We start from the raw sequence: 21203 nt of genomic DNA, 5'->3' as shown, positions 1-21203 counted from the left end.
CAGAAGAAAATGGGCAAAATTGGGGGTACAACACTAAAACAATAACCATACACACAACTATTTACAGGCGCATCGAGAGGACAAATAACAAAATCTTTTTTAAATCTCATTTATTACGACACACTGCTTCTGTACATGAATGCAGTTTGCATGCTGAATATGCAATAACAGCAGCATCAAAGTTATCTTCTTTATTTTGTTGCAGTTATATGTATAGTATGACAAATCGTGGAATCTTTGCTGCAAAATAACTATGTTTTCGTTTTCCTTTGTCCAACAGCTCCTGTTTTTACCCACCATCCTTACCTCCACCTGTCTAATTTTATAAGAAACCAACGGCTCTTTTAAGAGCCACTCCTCTATCTCTCTCACTGTCAGTCTATCTCTCTCTCTCTCTCTCTCTCTCTCTCTCTCTCTGTCTCACTCTCAGTCTCTCTCTCACACACACAAACACTTTCTCTCTCTCTCTTTATTCTTCTCTTCCAGAAGCCTGGTGTTTTCAAGTTGCCTAAGTATTACTTTTTTTTTTTTTTTTAAATATTTATTGTTCTGTTTTGGTTGTGTGAAAGAAATTCTTCTCAAAATCTCTGTCACTCTCTTACTTTATCTATAATAGAAATGCCAGGCCAGGGGACAACCAGGCGAAAATGTATGGTCTGTCATACAGACCTAAATGTGGCCTGCAAAACATGCAAGAAAGAACAGCCACATAAGCTGAGGCTAGAAAAAAAAATACTAAAATTTGATCAGAAGAGGGAGGGCTGGGTTCAAATGCAAAAAAAAAATCGGACTACCTCCCATATACAGGATGAAGCTGTGTTGTTGGTATGCAATTTCTTGTATTGTTTTTATGCAGGTTATTTTCCAAATGTTGCTAGATATATTTTTAAATAATATATGTTATTTTGTATGTGTGTCCTTGTATTTGTAGCTCGAAAAATTGCAGGCCCTGGGGTTAAGGGGGGTTTTACTTCTCTCCAAGCCTGGAAAAAAGCAAAACAATTGGGTGTCTGAGGTTTTGGCACCCCGCTGCCAGCTGAGTGAGACATCACATACATGCCTTGAACGAATTAAGGCCATGTATGATATTGTTATTCAAGGTAAGAATATTCTGTTATTTATTTAAAAAAAAAATGTCCTGTATTTGATGTGGTCACAGCCTCACAGGTCAGCCTGTGGTTGCCTTCTCTTGACTAATAGATCATTCAGATTATCATTGAAGGTTTTTGCTTACAACTAAAACTAAACTAATTGGGAGAGGTTAAAAGCTAAGCAGCTAGCTATTTAGCTGCTCATGTTTAAGTACCAATAAAATAACATTAATTTTATCTGCTTGGTTTTCATTTTAATCTTAAATAAAATAGAACACACACACCAGGCGATCCAGTATATTTGGCTTTTATACTAAACCAAGCTTGAACTGTGATGGTGGATTAAAGAAAAGAACATTCTTTTATAAACGCATGCCGATATGCTGCCTTTTTTCACTAAAACAGTGACTGGCCCTAAACTTAGTGATCCATGCCCATCATAGATGTTGCAGATCAGGGTTCTACACTTTTTAGGTGGTGACACTAGTCCTAGCAGAGTAGCTGGTTTGTTGAGCGCACTGGCGCTGTTTGACGGTGGCTTCCATCACATCACAAGTGGATCCTGCGCACTGATGGTGGTTGAGGAGACCTCCTGATATGATTGTAAAGCGCTTTGGGTATACAGTAGTACATATGATAGTGCTAAATAAATGTGTCATTCTATTCTATTTATTGAATTCAGTTGGAAGACAATGTGCTATAAAGCCGTGCTATAATTTTAATTATAAAATTCCAGTTGAAAAAATGGCACAATTGGTCATCCACCAGACTATCTCAAAACATTCATCACATGTCTTGAGGACATTCACCCATTAATACAACTTAGGAAGAAGTAGTTTGGTAGAACAGCACTTATTAGGTCTATACACATCTCTTTTTGCTACTACGGCTGCAACTAACGATTATTTTTACGGACTTTTTTTCTTGATGAATCGATTAGATTTGTTCTATAAAATGACTTAAAATTGTGAAAAAGGTTGATTGATGTTTTCTAAATAATTATGTACTTCTACAATGTAGGCTGGAGCCCACAAGTAATTCAAAGTTCATCAGCCCCAGTTGAACCACCAACAGGACCACCAATGGTCATTTCAAATCAGCAGGAAGCAGTGGTCCTTCTTAATCCTCCAACAGCTCCAACAGGACCTCCAGGTCCTTATTGGACCACCAAAGTCCCCAATTGAACACCCAGTGTCCTCTTTAGCACCCTCTGTAAAGCCATCCCAGAACCTGGGGAAAAGACCCCACTCCCCAGAAGGACCTTCAGCAGCCTCCCCAGTTTCTTTTGAAAAAGGTGAGCATAAAAGGAGCTACAGTATATGAAGAGTTAAACCATACTCTTACTTTGTGTAATGTGAAACTGTAAACAAATTCAGAGTCCGAAACATTTATATATATGTTTCTTGAGCAGCAAATCATCATATTAGAGTGATTTCTGAAGGATCATTTGACACTTGTGGAGTGTGGAGCAGTGTGGCTGCTGATAATTCAGCTTTGATCACTGAAATAAACTACAATTTAAAGTATATTAAAGTCTTCATTATATGGAATATTAAAGTCTCCATCATATGGAAGTCTCCAGTCTTCATTATAAACTGTGCCTAATTGTATTCCTCATGAGGGAGACATGGATGCAACATTTTGCAAATGTTCTAAAATATTTTTTTCACATATTTTAAATGTTTCTCAATATTTAACAGATGAAGTTGTGGAAGGAGGCTGTCCTGCTCCCACTATTGTGCGGCCGAATAAAAGGAAAGGTGTGTATGTAATGTGTGTAATCCATACATTGGGATTTATATTAATTGTTGTGAGTCTTCATGAAGGCTGTATTTGCATTTGTAAGTTGCTGTGATCTATTAGGTTTAGGCGATGTCCAAATTAATTTGTTCAATTGTTTATTCAACAGTAGGGCTGAACAACTAATCAAAATCTTATCGAACTCGCAATATGACCTATTGCAATTTTTAAACCACAGGAGGTGCAATATTTGTTTATTAATTTGTGTTAATACCATTTTAAACTAAATATTGTGGCGCTGCAGAGATGTCCTGGGCCTACACATCGTATTCTACGGCTCTTTGTTAGATACAAATCACACCATAATCGTTTAAATATGTTATTACCTTGTTTGACAGTGAAAGTTGTGAAAGGAGGCTGTTCTGCTCCCGCTACAGTGCGGCCAAAAAAAAGGAAAGGTATGTTGATGTACTGCTTGTCCAGATTTCTGTATTGGAGTGTGAACTGAATCCCACAAAATTGATTAGTATGACGAGCTGTAGTACCTAGTTACAGTCTTCTGGCAATTATTTGCCAACACAATAGGTTTTGTTTTTCACAGTCAAAAGCTTGTTAGTCTTTGCTATGAGATACAAAGCAATGAACAACTGCCAGGCAGCACAATAGAGATTTGGATTTAATGGATTTAACTTGCCTTTGTTTACCAATATATTTATTACAACTGCCCAACCCTAAAGTTTGTGTTGATTACATTTACAGTAAATTACCAGTGTTCAATACAACTTCTGTACCATAATAACTACAATATCAAAACTGTAATTAAGTACAACCCATTCAAGCTTATTAACCACTTATCATTTTATAATGACTTGTTTATAGTAGTGTTAAAGGGTTAGCTCACCCAAAAATGAAAATTAAGTCATTAATTACTCACCCCCATGCTGTACCAACCCCGTAAGACCTTCGATCATCTTCGGAACACAAATGAAGTTATTTTTGATTAAATTTGAGAGCTGTATAACTACCACATAGACTGCCTAAGGGAATGACACTTGACGGCCCAGAAAGTCAATGAAGAAAATGTTTAAATATTCCATGTGACTACAGTGGCTCAACAATAAGTTTATCAAGCGACGAGAATACTTTTTGTGTGAAAAAACAAACAAAAATAACGACTTTATTCGACTATTCCTTTTCTTCCTTGTTGGCCTGAAACGAGACTTCCTTAGATTTCCACGACGCATGCGCGAGAATTGCGATCTCCTTACACTACTTCAGTTCAGTTCTCGCGCATGCGTCGTGGAAATCGTATGGAAGTCTCGTTTCTGGCCTACAAGGAAGAAAAGGAATAGTCAAATAAAGTCGTTATTTTTGTTTGTTTTTTCACACAAAAAGATTCTCGTCGCTTGATAAACTTATAGTTGAGCCACTGTAGTCACATGGAATATTTAAACATTTTCTTCATTGACTTTCTGGGCCGTCAAGTGTCATTCCCTTAGGCAGTCTATGTGGTAGTTATACAGCTCTCAAATTTAATCAAAAATAACTTCATTTATGTTCCGAAGATGATCGAAGGTCTTACGGGGTTGGTACAGCATGGGGGTGAGTAATTAATGACTTAATTTTCATTTTTGGGTGAACTAACCCTTTAAGCTTTGTGAATGTAATATTTGTTCACTTTCAGAATGCCCACATACAGTGACAGGGAGCCAGGGGTATTACCCTGTGAAGAGCGTTGCCAAATACAAAGTCATTAAGGTTAAATACCACTAAAACACTACATAGGTTACAAAATGTTATTTTGTTGGTGTAATGGTCTTGAAAAGTATTGGTGATTAGTGTAACTGCTAAACAAAGCAAATATTTGAAACTGAAAAAGTCTCACTATTTTTAGGGTCAAAAATGGAAGCAAGTGGAGTGGGAACCATGCAAACTCTGGTAAGTACAACTTCTCATGGGTAACACTCACAGCCAATTAGTTTTAACATATACAAACTATTGACATATGTAAGGTAAGATTTGTTGATAAAGTTCATAAATATTTTTTTATAACCCATACAGAGTGTCTTAATAAGGTGTTGGGCTACTACGTGCCCCCAGAAGAGTTTCATGCTCTTTGGCATAGTTTTTTTTAAATCAGGGGAGCTCCATTGGTCCAAAATATATGCTTTTATTTGGTGTGTATAACAGCTTCAGTCCATAAAGTTGTTATGGTGGCTCTTGGTGGCCCAACACCTTACTAAGACACTTTGTTTTTGTTTTCTCTTTATTCCAGGGTTCCCCAATCTCGGTCCTGGAGGGCCACTACAATGTTTAGCTCCAACCCTGATCAAACACACATGGGCAAGATAATCAAGGTCTTAAGGATCTGTAGAAACTCATAGGTAGGTGTGTTTGGAGGGTTGGAGCTAAACTCTGCAGGACAGTGGCCCTCCAGGACTGAGTTTGGGGAATTCTGCCTTAAAAGGTTAGTTCACCCAAAAATGAAAATTCTGTCAGTATTTACTCACCCTCATGTTGTTCCAACCCCGCAAGACCTTCGTTCATCTTCGGAACACAAATTAAGATATTTAAGATATTAAGATCGCTCCTGCATACTAGTCCATAGGCTTTTTGAGGGAATGACTCTTGCTGGCATCGAAAAGTCATTAAAGACATCGTTAAAATAGTCCAAGTGACTACAGTGGCTCAATTTTAACTTTATCAAATGACGAGAACACTTTTTGTGCGCAAAAACAAACAAAAATAACGACTTTATTTCAACTATTCACTTCCTTCTCCATGGGCCTGTAGTCAGTTAACATAGTGTGATTGCGTAGAGCTACGTCACACATAGGCTCACTATTGGCCGACGCTGGTCATGTGTGTGATGCGTGTGACGTACAATAACAGAAGCTTACGCGATTAAACTAGTAACCTGACTCGCGCAGAGGGAGAAATAAACGAATAGTTTAAACAAAGTCGTTATTTTTGTTGGCTCACTATTGGCCGACGCTGGTCATGTGTGTGATGCGTGTGACGTACAATAACAGAAGCTTACGCGATTAAACTAGTAACCTGACTCGCGCAGAGGGAGAAATAAACGAATAGTTTAAACAAAGTCGTTATTTTTGTTGTTTTTTGCGCACAAAAAGTGTTCTCGTCATTTGATAAACTTAAGATTGAGCCCCTGTAGTCACTTGGACTATTTTAACAATGTCCTTTAATGACTTTGAGGCCAGCAAGTCATTCCCTCAAGAAGCCTATGGACTAGTATGCAGGAGCGATCTTAATATCTTAAATATCTTAATTTGTGTTCCGAAGATGAACGAAGGTCTTACGGGGTTGGAACAACATGAGGGTGAGTAAATACTGACAGAATTTTCATTTTTGGGTGAACTAACCCTTTAAGGTTAGTTTGGTATTTTACCCTTAAAGCCCTGTTTTAAGATTGTTTCTGATGAAATAGAACGGTTAAGATTGAAATTTGGAAAAATGCTGCTGTCCTGAGAATTTTAGAATTTTACATTCCTCATTTTTGATTTACTAAGACAAAATCAATTTATGCTTATAAAATGTAAAAAAACTTTGGACTCGCACCAAACAGTGATTCATGTCAGAAACATAACAGATTATAGAATTTTCTTGACTTAAAATAACAATTAAGGCTTTCCTTGCATTGTAGTTGACAAAAATTAGACAACTGTGATGTAATGAAAAAAACCCAGTAAAACACAGCCATTGGAAAAAAGGCTACAGGAGTCTCAATGTGTGTCTTTGTGTCTTCAGTTCCTCTGCAGAACCAAAACATCTAATTGCATGTGTCCTTTTTGTGTTACAGTGGAAAGAAGTGGCCATTGGAGTGGGTGGCGGATATGGACACCTGTTAGTGCTCCTGTCAGGAGCCCAAGAAGGTTGTGGAGCACTGTTTTTTGTGTGTAGTTTGCCTTTCTTCTTACTGTTGTGAAAATAAACGCTTCTTGCTACTGGACCCTTTCATTGCCATTTTGGAGCACTTTTTTATGAGCATCCAAGACAACATAAAATATATCTGGGAATTTATTCAGAGAATAGTTTCATAAAATAAAAAATAAACATTTGTTGCTTTTTTATCCTTAACCTTTCTCTATGTAGAAAACATACTGACTCCCCTATGAATAATACATTATGTCCTGTCAGTGTTGGGATATTGAAACATATCAATCATCCATACTAATTAATTGATCACATATTTTGCCTTTGTACACATCTCTTCTATGTCACACAATGGAATTGCCTTTGCATACAGCACCATGATTTTAAATGGCAACCTGTCAAACAACTTTATACAAAGCTTTTTTTTTACATAAAGATTGACTTAATTGCAATTTTTGCATTAGTCTTAAATGAAGTTTTGTTAATAACTAAGTTCGGGAGGAGCACGTTCAGATAATTAACACGAGTGGACGGCAATCAGCAATCTGCAACCAATGATAAGAGGGTATATATAGACTCAGCAGTCTTACCTCGATCCATTGGCAGTTTGCAGCATTTGGCCATGTCCGAATCTAGCTCTTCCTGTTTTCGATAGAGAATCTTTCGTCCAGAATTAGGAATCTTTTCCGCAACCCGGTATCATCCCATGGGCGTCAGGCCAAACAAACGGGTCATCGCCACCCCGGGCGAAACATCCGCAATCTACTTCCGCGGTATCTTTAAACCGGACCATTCAATAATTCCTGCCATAGAGATATGGACAAGGCAATGCTGCCATCTTAACGCAAAGGAATGGACATTCCTCCAGCGTCGGCCGTCGCAACAGGCAGTAAGTAAGTTAAGCCACGCTGCAGATCCAGTCCCGGCTGATCCACACTCTCAAACATCTGCCGGGTCAACTCTGTGAGTGCTTAGCTGAAAACTTTCGCGTCCCTGATTGAACTTCGCATCGCTTCAATCGTTGAATGTCGAGCATTTACGCTATCCGGATACTAATTGTGATCGATATAAATAGTTTCTGTACAATGATTTGCGTTCCTTAAACGCGATGCTTCTTTATGGCGTAAAACTCACACGTAAACAGTAGGGCTGGGAATCGATTCTAAAGAATTGATTCCTCGATCCCAAAAAGAATCGATTCCTCGATCCGAGGCGTTAGGAATATAGAGTCGATTCCAAAGCTAGGAATCGATTCCATTAACAGGAATCGACTCCTCTTTTAAGATTTCAGAAGTTCAGACCAATTCTAACCCGCAGCTTCACCATTTGGTTTACTAATCCAGAACGAACAAATCGGCAGGGAACCACCCTTAGAAATGACAAATAAATAAATGAGAAACAACGGAGCTTTTACACTAGGCTTGTTACGGTGAAATGCCATATATGGTTTGTATCCTGTGTTTGCAGCGGTCCGAGCGCATTTGTCCCCGACGCCCCCCGCAGCGTGGGTCCGGTTCCACACCCAATTTAATTCTATCGAACCTTGGTGCGTTCGCGTGCATCTTATGTCATTGCAAACGTGCACGGCGCTCGATGGAAAGCAGAACGTGGGTAAATATTGTGTATTTACTTATTTATTTTTAGTAAAATTGCTTCTACTATGCGCAGTTAAGTGAACAATACAGGTTTATTGTACGTGTGTCGCATAAGGTGGTTTTCTGCTGCTTGCAAACGGACCCGTAAGAATACAGTGGATTTACAAATATGTTGCTCTGATTCCACGTACAATGCTCGAATACACTGCAGGCTCACTCTCGCTCGTATCCAGGGTAATTCCTCAACACTATCATCCCTTACTCATTTAACTGAATACATCACAATAAGCTAAAACGCATGCACAGGATACCTTATTTCCTGAACAAGGGCGCACCCGAGTCCGTGCTGGGTAGTCAGTACTACCACCACCTCCTCCAGGTAGTCTCGGGTCCGGTACCCCAGTGCGCACCCGGTTCCCATAATGGCGTTCACATTAGCGATTTTTCATGCGAACCTTTCCCCGTTACGGACTTAACTGCCAGGGTGAAAGTTCCCTAAGCCATTTTGAAACGTTAATAAAGATGTGCATAATCCTGCAAAGATTAAATCGCCCCTCTTTTTCGCATCTTTGTTTGCGCTCAAGAAGATGATAATCGGCCAGCCAGGCCCCAATCTACTTCCCGCTCTTGCTCGGCTTCACACCACAGCTCATTTGCACAGGTACGTTTCTCCACTGCCCAGCAGTGACGTCTACTCTGCTCCCACTGAAGCTCTGTTTCTCCGGCTAATTTTCTATACTGCCCCAGCAGTGACGTCTCCTCTGCTCCCACTGGAGCTCTGTTTCTCTGGCTAATTTTTTCCACCGCCCCAGCAGTGACGTCTCCTCTGCTCCCAAAGGAGCTCCGTTTCTCTGACTAATTTTTCTACTCTGCCCCAGCAGTGGTGTCTCATCTGCTCCCACAGGAGCTCTGTTTCTCTGACTAATTTTTCTACTTTGCCCCAACAGTGATGTCTCATCTGCTCCCACAGAAGCTCTGTTTCTCTGACTAATTTTTCTACTTTGCCCCAACAGTGATTTCTCATCTGCTCCCACAGGAGCTCTGTTTCTCTGACTAATTTTTCTACTCTGCCCCAGCAGTGATGTCTACTCTGCTCCCACAGGAGCTCTGTTTCTCTGACTAATTTTTCTACTCTGCCCCAGCAGTGATGTCTACTCTGCTCCCACAGGAGCTCCGTTTCTCTGGCTAATCTTTTCTACTCTGCCCCAGCAGTGATGTCTACTCTGCTCCCACAGGAGCCGTGTTTCTTTCGGCTAATTTTTCTACTCTGCCCCAGCAGTGATGTCTCATCTGCTCCCACTGAAGCTCTGTTTCTCCGGCTAATTTTCTATACTGCCCCAGCAGTGACGTCTCCTCTGCTCCCACTGGAGCTCTGTTTCTCTGGCTAATTTTCTCCACCGCCCCAGCAGTGATGTCTCCTCTGCCCCCACAGGAGCTCTGTTTCTCTGGCCAATCTTTTATACTCTGCCCCAGCAGTGATGTCTCATCTGCTCCCACAAGAGCCGTGTTTCTTTCGGCTAATTTTCTACTCTGCCCCAGCAGTGATGTCTCATCTGCTCCCACAGGAGCTCTGTTTCTCTGGCTAATCTTTTCTACTCTGCCCCAGCAGTGATGTCTACTCTGCTCCCACAGGAGCTCCGTTTCTCTGGCCAATCTTTTATACTCTGCCCCAGCAGTGATGTCTCATCTGCTCCCACAAGAGCCGCGTTTTTTTTTCCGGCTAATTTTCTACTCTGCCCCAGCAGTGATGTCTACTCTGCTCCCACAGGAGCCGTGTTTCTTTCGGCTAATTTTTCTACTCTACCCCAGCAGTGACGTCTCATCTGCTCCCACTGAAGCTCTGTTTCTCTGGCTAATTTTTCTACTCTGCCCCAGCAGTGATGTCTCATCTGCTCCCACAGGAGCTCTGTTTCTCTGGCTAATTTTTCTACTCGGCCCCAGCAGTGATGTCTCATCTGCTCCTACAGGAGCTCTGTTTCTCTGAATAATTCTCATATGAGCTCTGTTTCTCTGGCTATTTTTTCTACACTGACACAGCAGTGATGTCTACTCTGCTCCCACTGGAGCTCTCTTTCTCTGACTAATTTTCACTCGGCCCCAGCAGTGATGTCTACTCTGCTCCCACTGGAGCTCTCTTACTCTGGCTTATTTTCTACACTGCTATAACAGTGACGTCCCCTCTGCTCCCACTGGAGCCCTGTTTCTCTGGCTAACTTTCTACACTGCCACAGCAGTGTCGTCTCCTCTGCTCCATCTGAAACTCTTTTCTCTGGCTAATTTTCTTCACCGTCACAGCAATGCTGTCTACTCTGCTCCCACAGGAGCTCCGTTTCTCTGGCTAATTTACTACACCGCCACAGCAGTGACGTCTCCTCTGCTCCCACAGATGCTCTGTTTCTCTGGATAATTTTCTACACTGCTCAAGCAGTGACCTCTTCTCTGCTCCCGCAGGAGCTCTGTTCCTCTGGCTTATTTTCTACACTGCTATAACAATGATGTTTTCTCTCCAGTACATCACCATTTAGAATTATTATTCCTGCTAAAACCCTTAATTGATTATTTCCTCTGTCCAGCAAGCTTGGTCTCCAAGCTAACGTCGCACGCATCAAAATTTATTCTCCAAGCGGTATCTCCCAGGACCCTTCAATCCTATATTACCGCTTGGAGGTAACATAAAGAAAGGAAACGATAAATATAACGTCTCTTATAACTTGCCTTCCCCCGATTTTTCTCTTTCCAATCAAATCTTTTATCTCCTATTAAAGGTTATTTGAGCGGCAATCCAGTTTTTCCCATAAACTGTCGTACGGCACTACTTCTGTGGAGTTAAACAATTCACAAACCCTGATTAAAGGGATCCAAAGATCCCAGCCCACCCGCCCCCGACTCCGGACACCCCATAACACTGGAAATTCTCATTAAATGTATTCGGCTTTCCGCATAAGCTACCAGCCCTTCAGTTCCACTCACACACTCAATGCCACGTTTAAATTACCCTTTTTCGTTTTTCTTAGACACTCAAAAAACCGCCATCACTTTATGAGCAGAGTGAGTGCTTTCCCAGAGGAGCCCTTACATTTTTCTCCTTCATCCAGCGAGCAGTTGGTCTCACAGCGGATGCAGTGTGAGAAAAAATCTCCTGGGCAAGCACTCAATTTTTCCACTTTTCAGTTTTCCTTCTTCCATCCAGCGAGCATCGGTCTCACAGCGGATGGAGTGAGAGCTTTCCCAGTAGAGCACTTAAAATTTTCTCTTTCATCCAGCGAGCAGTTGGTCTCACAGCGGACGGACATGAGAAAATTTCCTGGGCAAACACTCATTTTCCCCTCTTGTCAGGTTTCCTCTTTCCGTCCAGCGAGCATTAGTCTCACAGCGGACGGAGTGAGAGCTTTCCCAGTAGAGCACTTAAAATTTTCTCTTTCATCCAGCGAGCAGCTGGTCTCACAGCGGATGGAATACGAGAAATCTCCTGGGCAAACACTCATTTTCCCCTCTTGTCAGGTTTCCTCTTTCCGTCCAGCGAGCATTGGTCTCACAGCGGACGGAGCGAGAGCTTTCCCAGTAGAGCACTTAAATTTTCTCTCTTTCATCCGGTGAGCATTCGGTCTCACCGTGGACGAGAGTACGAGAAAATCTCCTGGATAAGCACTCATTTTCCTCTTTTCAGGTTTCCTCTTTCCGTCCAGCGAGCATTGGTCTCACATCGGACGGAGCGAGAAAATTCCAGGTAGAGCACTCATGTTTTCTCTTTCATTTCAGCGAATATTTGGTCTTACAGTGGATGCAGCGTGAAAACCTCCTGGACAAGTATACAACAACCACACCTTGTTCGCAGTCAACAAGGGCCATCAGTCCAGGCAGTGAGCCAACATCACGGGCCTCCCTGACCAAGCATCCAGGCCCCTTCTCGAGATGCCAGCCCGCCATTTCTTGGCACTCTTTGGGGGGTCTTTAGTCCGGCGGCTGTCCTCTGCTCTTTAGCCTTTTGGGGGGAGTACTCTGGGTTCGGGCAGAATTCCGAGCACGGAGCCCTCCCTCCGGACAGCACGCCAAATACGCATTGAATCTTACTCACTCAAAATTATATGTAAGTGTGAACTCGTGAAATGAAGTTTTGTTAATAACTAAGTTCGGGAGGAGCACGTTCAGATAATTAACACGAGTGGACGGCAATCAGCAATCAGCAACCAATGATAAGAGGGTATATATAGACTCAGCAGTCTTACCTCGATCCATTGGCAGTTTGCAGCATCCCTCCTCCACCCCTTCTCCACACTCCTAGTCCTGCACACTCCTCTTTCTAAAAAATCACTTACATACGGGGGGAGTACTCTGGGTTCGGGCAGAATTCCGAGCACGGAGCCCTCCCTCCGGACAGCACGCCAAATACGCATTGAATCTTACTCACTCAAAATTATATGTAAGTGTGAACTCGTGAAATATATGTAAAACTACATTACATAATGTGTTGAGTAATCATAACAATTTAAAATAATGTTAACTGTTGCCTACCAGTCACATTAGGCCTACCCAATAAAGTGGGTTTAAAATTGTGTGTCAGTGCCCTCATAAAGCATTGCACCTACACTCACCTGAATGATTGTTAGAAACACATGTTCAATTTCTCATTAATGCAATTATCTAATCAACCAATCACATGGCAGTTGCCTCAATGCATTTAGGGGTGTGGTCTAAAATGGCCCCAACAGTCACCAGATCTCAACCCAACAGAGCATCTTTGGGATGTGGTGGAACGGGAACTTTGTGCCCTGGATGTGCATCCAACAAATCTCCATCAACTGCAAGATGCTATCCTATCAATATGAGCCAACATTTCTAAAGAATGCTTTCAGCACCTTGTTGAATCAATGCCACGTAGAATTAAGGCAGTTCTGAAGGCGAAAGGAGGTCAAACACAGTATTAGTATGGTGTTCCTTATAATCCTTTAGGTGATTGTATTTGTTGTGTCATTATGACATACAGTTTGTGACCTTACTTTGTTGGTAATAACGCTGCCATCTGAAGAGGACGAGGGATCCAGGGACAGCTCCATCCAGGACAGTGTATAGATTACTTTTACTAATATTACTGCAAATGTCTTTCATTATCAAGGAAATGTACACAATTACATGTATTCTTAGCAATCACATTACAGCTTCTATATAATTATCTTTATTTCAGTTACTTCACCACAGGACTTTTGAAGGATATCATGTGAGCTGAGGTTTCAACCTAGTCTGCTGAACTTTTGTCCCAATCAGCTCTACCTCCTTTCTTTTGGTCTTTTTTTTTTTTTTTTTTTTTTTTTGTGAAACTGACCCTGAATCAGACCTCATGATTTGGTGTCTTGCTCTGCTTGTGGTATAGGGTGGTCGGTGGTGTGTGTGTGTGTGTGTGTGTGTTTGAGGTTTTTAAAAAAGTAACAAAAGTAATTAATAAATCTAATTGCTGTATTGCTCTGAGATTTAGTAAGGTTATAATAATAACTAGAATGTACATTTCCAGAGGAAAATGTGAAGTGGTGCTTGCAGTGGCAAAACTCACCACCCGGTTGCTAGGGTGTTATGGCTGGTTGCTAGTTGGTTGTCAGGGTATTCTGGGTGGTTGCTATGCAGTTGCTAGGGTATTATGGGTGGTTGCCAATGTGTTCTGGGTAGTTGTTAAGGTGTTGCTAGGTGGTTGCTAGGGTGTTCTGGGTGGTTGCTAGGGTGTTGCTAGGTTGTTGCTAGGCGGTTGTTAGGGTGTTCTGGATGGTTGCTAGGTGGTTGCTAGGGTGTTTCTAAGGTGTTCTGGAAGGTTGCTAGGCAGTTGCTAGGGTGTTGCTCGGTGGTTGCTAAGGTGTTGCTAGGTGGTTGCTAGGGTGTTGCTAGGCGGTTGCTAGGGTGTTCTGGGTGGTTGCTAGGGTGTTGCTAGGTGGTTGCTAGGGTATTGCAAGGTGGTTGCTAGGGTGTTCTGGGTGGTTGCTAGGGTGTTGCTAGGTGGTTGCTAGGGTGTTGCTAAGGTGTTCTGGATGGTTGCTAGGCGGTTGCTAGGGTGTTGCTCGGTGGTTGCTATGGTGTTGCTAGGTGGTTGCTAGGGTGTTCTGGGTGGTTGCTAAGGTGTTGCTAGGTGGTTTCTATGGTGTTTGGGGTGGTTGCTAGGGTGTTGCTAGGTGGTTGCTAGGGTGTTGCTAAGGTGTTCTGGATAGTTTCTAGGTGGTTGCTAGGGTGTTGCTATGCGGTTGCTAGGGTGTTCTGGGTGGTTGCTATGGTGTTGTTAGGTTGTTGCTAGGGTATTCTGGGTAGTTGCTATGGTATTACTAGGTGGTTGGTAGTGTTCACATATGGTTATTATAGAGTTTTTATATTGTTCATGGCATGATTTAGCACTTAGCTAATCAATATTAGCATGTAGCTATTCACAGCTAGCATGTTTAGCATTTTGAAAGTTCTATGTGCTAGCATGAGTCAAAAGACCCAACCCCCATCGTGATACAATGTTCTGATGCTGAGATATAGCTGTTACAAAATGGTTGCTAGGGTACTCTGTTTGGTTGCTAGGGAGTGGCTTGGCAGCTTCCAATCATGAAGCTCCAAAGTCAATGTGAATGTATAAACCAACCCCCATCTCTATACGATGTTCTGATGCAGAGATGTAGGCCTTGCAAAATGGTTGCTAGGGTACTCTTTTTGGTTGCTAGGGAGTGGCTTGGCAGCTGCCAATCATGAATCTCCAAAGGCTGCTTGTCAGTGTAATTGATATAATACAACTCCCAAGCCTGTATGACATTCAGAATGGAAGATATCCCTCTTTAAAATTTGGTTGCTAAGGTGCTCGATAATGGTTGCTAGGGTGTGGCCAGAAATTGTTGAGGTGATTCATGATTGGCTGTTTGCTACCCCGAGTCAAACGAGACCACCCTTGTGTTTGTATGACACTTCTATCCGGAGATATCCCTTTGATCTCTTTCAATGGAAGTCTATGGGAGTTGTTGCTAAGGTGCTCTATATGGTTGCTAGGGCGTGGCTTGATAGCATCACAATGATCCTGAGAGACTGATTGGTCGTCTGAGTAAAATGAGCCCGCCCCCTTGTCTCTATGACACTGTGATCCAGAGCTATGTTCAATACAAAATCCCTATGCAATTTACCATAGTAGGAAAAACACATGCATTTGATGGGACGTCCTTCACCATAGTAAGTCAATGGGGAAAACTTTGGGCAGCTCCTGCCCCCCAGGGGTGCAACTTTTACCCCATTGTGAGGTATATTCTTACAGAGCCTGCAAGCCTCTTCAAATGTGGAAAATCACACGTTTTTCCGAAATCGTTGTTCGGAGCTATGAGTCGTCAAAGTTTGTCTCAATGTTAAGTCTATGGGATTTTTTGGAAATTTGTTCGCCCCTGGGTCGAACACCGTACCCCCGATCTCTGATAAAAGTGATAGGACACTTCTCTTCAATAGGCCGCACGATTTGATGCCTCATTCATGGGTCTGTGACAAAAACTGTGGACGTAGGAGTGCGCCAAACTTTTTCCTGGAAAAGTATAATGCTATACTAGAAATTTTAAATAACATTGGGGTCAATGGGGGAAAATTTGGGCAGCTCCTGCCCCCCAGGGGTGCAACTTTTACCCCATTGTGAGGTATGTTCTTACAGAGCCTGTCAGCCTCTTCAAATGTGGTAAATCGCAGGCTTCTGTGAAATCCTCGCTCGGAGCTATGAGTCGTCAAAGTTTGTCGCAATGTTAAGTCTATGGGATTTTTGGGAAATTTGTTCGCCCTTCGGGCGAACATCGTACCCCCGATCGCTTAGAAAAGTCATAGCACACCATTCCCGAATATTCCGCACGTTTTGAGACCTCATTCATGGGTGTGTGACAAAAACTGCGGGAGGAGTAGCGTGCCAAACTTTTGGGCCGACTCAAAAAACACAATAGTAATAGTGTTGCCTTGCTTTCAGCAAGCACCACTAATAATAACTTTAATTTATATAGAGCCTTTCATAAAACCCAAGGATGCTTTAACAGCAAGAGGGGGAAGAAGGGAGGGGATAGGAGGAGAGAGGTGAGAGGCCAGGGGAGCTAAAAGCCCATAAGCCTCAGTGAATAGGTGTGTTTTAAGCGTGTTTTTAAAAGTCGTTAGAGATGGAGCAGAGCGGATGGCATGAGGAAGCTTGTTCCAGAGTGATGGAGCACCAACACAGAAAGCTCTATCACCAAATGTCCGGAGCCTGGACTTAGGGACACTGAGGTGCAAGTACATGGAGAGATTTGTATGTCAGGAGGAGGATTTTATATTTGATCCGAGATTTAACTGGCAGCCAATGAAGCTTCTCTATGATGGGAGTGATGTAAGGTAAATTAGGTGACGATTGTCTAAATAGCCACTTAGCCATTTGATCACAGCATAGAAACACTCAATTATGACCTATAAAAGTATGGTATGGGAGGATGGGCACTAAATGTCTATAATGATACTGTTATTTATTTTTTAATGCAACTCACCTCTGCATTTTAATTCATTAATGAACACCATTAATTTGAGATCACTCTGAAAGCTCTTTTATTAGGTTAAGGTTTGTGAAAAAGAAACGTTCCGAGAGGCCCACAGTGAAATATGTGATTCAAATAAGTCAAAATAAACATTTCATTCATGAATTTGGCCACTGTGACCAACAAATATATTTTAATTAACATTTATACATTAGACCACTTCATGTCTCTTTGAAATGCATGCATGACACAAGGGCTGAGTGGGCAGACTGAAAATTTAAATTTTGTCATATGGTTAAACCAAACACATCACTGGAAAGGTCTTGATCAGCCGAGTAAGAGCTTTGCAACCTGAAGGCTGTACCTGGCTCCTGCTTTGAAATATTGACCTCTGAACTTTGCTATTGATGCATGTTGTGAGTCTTATAATTCAGCAACTGAATGGGCTAAAATAATAAAACCAACTGTTATATAAAGCTCTTGGACTCTTCCATCACAAGGGACACCGGTTGGTGCGATCACCAATAGGGGGCATCACCAAAAGTGGTAAAAATGAAATCTCACCAAGTTATCATTTATAATTTCAAATTCTGACCAAACTTTTGTGTTTCACATATGCCCATACCCATGAGTACACTCTTAGTTTTTTACTCTAGACATCCATTTACATGTTTTAGCAATTTACAAAATCAAAACTACAATTCCCTCTTGCAGCAGATTGCAACGTGATAGACAGCCCGTTAAATATGTAGTTCTTCCGGTTGGCAAAATAGGGTTGCAAGTAATTAGGGTTTCAAAAAGAACTATCGTATAAAGTAGCTTCCTAACAGACATGCTACTGCAAAAGCATAATACGTGTTGTATGAATTCAGACCAAAACATCGTATTATGCTTAGCATTATTAGCTAAAACACACACACACACACACACACACACACACACACACACACACACACACACGTGTGTGTGTGTGTGTGTGTAACAATGTAAAAGCCTTTACGATCACGTATAATCGATTTATTGCATAATTTCTGGGTAACACTTTAGAATACGGTTCCTTCGTTAATGAATAACTACACAAGAACTAATGAGTAACACAATATTAACAATCGAGTAACTATTATTAACTAACAAGAAACTCTGATTAATGAACTAGTAAGTAATAGCGCACAGACGAAAGTGGTAGTACACTATTAAGTAATCAATAACTACTATTTTTTTAATACTTCCCAGAGAACTACTGAAAAAGTTTATTAACAATCTAGTAACTACTATTAACTAAAATAAATTCTTATTAACGAATTAGTAAGTAATAGCTCACAGATGAAAGTGTTACTAGATACTTCTGTGGGAGTTACTAATTATTTGGATTCGTATTATAAAGTGAAGATCATTGGAACTAACTAGTAATTACTCAAGTGTTACTAAAGACATTTTCTAAAAGTATACTGAAGTTCACCAAAAATCTCAAACGGTTGCACAAATCATGACTAGATCATGTAGTAACACTTGAGTAATTACTAGTTAGTTCCAATAATCTTCACTTTATAATACGGATCCAAATAATTAGTAATTCCCACAGAAGTATCTAGTAACACTTTCATCTGTGAGCTATTACTTACAAATTATTTGGATCCGTATTATAAAGTGAAGATCATTGGAACTAACTAGTAATTACTCAAGTGTTACTACATGATCTAGTCATGATTTGTGCAAACGTTTGAGATTTTTGGTGAACTTTAGTATACTTTTAGAAAATGTCTTTAGTAACACTTGAGTAATTACTAGTTAGTTCCAATGATCTTCACTTTATAATACGAATCCAAATAATTAGTAACTCCCACAGAAGTATCTAGTAACACTTTCATCTGTGCGCTATTACTTACTAATTCGTTAATAAGAATTTATTTTAGTTAATAGTAGTTACTAGATTGTTAATAAACTTTTTCAGTAGTTCTCTGGGAAGTATTAAAAAAATAGTAGTTATTGATTACTTAATAGTGAACTACCACTTTCGTCTGTGCGCTATTACTTACTAGTTCGTTAATCAGAGTTTCTTGTTAGTTAATAATAGTTACTAGATTGTTAATATTGTGTTACTCATTAGTTCTTGTGTAGTTATTCATTAACGAAGGAACCGTATTCTAAAGTGTTACCCATTTCTGAATAAAATAAATTCGTTCAAAATCGAAAAAATTACTGGTTTATGTGAGGATCTATCCTTTAGAATAGATAGGCTACAACATCAGTATCGATATTTCAGGATCGACAGCAGTTTTCTCTTATTAATTAATTAGCCAATTAATATCACTTTCCATTGACGTTATTGACCACTAACGTTATCAGCACCATCGATTAAAAAGCTCCACAGTCTTCATACACACAAATATAACGTTAGGCTACAGCAAAGTAGATTTCTTAAATGACAGCACCGTAATAAAAATATGGCTTTGACCTACCAGATCGCGGGAATTTTGGAGAATGCACTTAATCGCTTCTATTTTGGTCCGTGGAGAGTAGTCGGCATTGAGGAAATGATTGCCCCCTGCTGGTGTTCAACCTTCATTCCTGCGTGTCATGTTCACGCCTTGAGGAGGCAAAGCGTGAACATAACACGCATCCGCTAGTGGACCAGCGTGTGTATTACACGCTTTAGCGTGATACCGGGTTGTGTATTTCCCTGACAGAAAAAAATAAATAAAAAATAAAAAACTTAACTTAAAATAAAAGCTGCAAGCAGCGATGGGCGGGCCCTCGCACCTGTAGCGCGTCGGGGTGTGAGGCGGCCGCGTTGCATATTTTGCAGCTCAGCCGGTGCGGCTGTGAATTTGCTACGCTGCTTCATTAAAGGTCACTTCCTATTGCCAGCAGGTGGCACTATGACTGTGGATGAATGTCGGCATGTAGATTTGTTCAGGGCGGGACTCTTGTCAAATGTGTAAAATTTTGTGCAGATCTGGGCATTTACAGCCAAGTTACTACAACTTCCTGTTTCAAGGCGAATCTTCGACGCCACGGACACGCCCAACGACGAAAATGCGCAGATAGCACAACTTTACATCGTCAATGCCATTAGAAGGCACAGCAGAAATTTGAAGTCGATCCAACTAAATCCCTAGGTGGAGTTTGTTAAAGTACGTAATGAGTAAATCATCCCAAAATGGCGGTAAAATTAGAAATGGCTGACTTCCTGTTGAGTTTAGGGCAACGCTCCAAGAGACTTTTCTTTGTGTTCTGACATGGTAGATGTACCACAGAAATTTCGTACATGTCGGTCAAACATGCGATGGGTACTGCTTCGTTAAAGGTCACTTCCTGCTGTCACTAGGTGGCGCTATGACTGTGGGTGAATGTCGGCATGTAGATTTGTTCAGGGTGGGACTCTTGTCAAATGTGTAAAATTTTGTGCAGATCTGGGCATTTACAGCCAAGTTACTACAACTTCCTTTTTCATGGCGAATCATCAACGCCACGGACACGCCCATTGACGAAAACGCGCAGATAGCACAAATTTACATCGTCAATGCCTTTAGAAGGCACAGCAGAAATGTGAAGTCGATCTGACTAAATCCCTAGGAGGAGTTCGTTAAAGTACGGAGTGTGTAAATCGTCCCAAATCGGTCGCCAAATTCAAAATGGCGGACTTCCTGTCGAGTTTAGGGTATGGGTTCTTGAGGCTTTTTTGTGCGTCTGGTCATGGTAGATGTACCACAGAAATTTCGTACATATCGGTCAAACAATTAAGCGGCGGGGGCTGCTTCGTTAAAGTTTACTTCCTGTTGCCAGCAGGTGGCGCTATGACTGTGGGTGAATGTCGGCATGTAGATTTGTTCAGGACGGGATTCTTGTCAAATGTGTAAAATTTTGTGCAGATCTGGGCATTTACAGCCAAGTTACTACAACTTCCTGTTTCATGGCGAATCTTTGACGCCACGGACACGCCCATCGACGAAAACGCGCAGATAGCACAACTTTACATCGTCAATGCCTTTAGAAGGCACAGCAGTAATTTGAAGTCGATCCGACTAAATCCCCAGGAGGAGTTCGTTAAAGTACGGAGTGTGTAAATCGTCCAAAAATGGCCGCCAAATTCAAAATGGCGGACTTCCTGTCGAGTTTAGGGTATGGGTTCTTGAGGCTTATTTGTGCATCTTGATATGATACACGTCCCCACCAAATTTCGTGCATGTAGGTTGAACATGGACGAGGGGCTAATTTTTTCCAATTTTCTAGGTGGCGCTAGCGTGCCGTTTTGCCACGCCCATCCGTGAAACCCACAAAATACGAAATTTTTCACCAGTCCTGACATGCGTGCCAAATTTGGTGAGTTTTTGAGCATGTTGCGGCCCCGAAAATGGCGCTTACTTTGCAGAAAAAATAAAAAAAAATAAAAAATTAAAGCTGCAAGC

The 21203-nt window shown here is 41.4% G+C and overlaps 1 long non-coding RNA gene across 1 annotated transcript; it reads left to right on the top strand.

Annotated features, from left to right (window-relative positions):
* The first annotated feature begins 3227 nt into the window (after positions 1 to 3227).
* Positions 3228 to 6807, top strand: LOC148977207 (uncharacterized). The gene is made up of 4 exons (XR_016145654.1): positions 3228 to 3289; positions 4516 to 4589; positions 4726 to 4769; positions 6652 to 6807. It is a non-coding gene; the product is annotated as an uncharacterized LOC148977207 (long non-coding RNA).
* The last annotated feature ends 14396 nt before the right edge of the window (positions 6808 to 21203 follow it).

The sequence above is a fragment of the Pimephales promelas genome, chromosome 11, assembly GCF_988280905.1.
Source record: "Pimephales promelas chromosome 11, fPimPro1.hap1.1, whole genome shotgun sequence".
Classification (NCBI taxonomy): Eukaryota; Metazoa; Chordata; class Actinopteri; order Cypriniformes; family Leuciscidae; genus Pimephales; species Pimephales promelas.
Note: the sequence above shows the minus strand (reverse complement) of the source record. Positions and strands in the feature narration are given on the sequence as shown.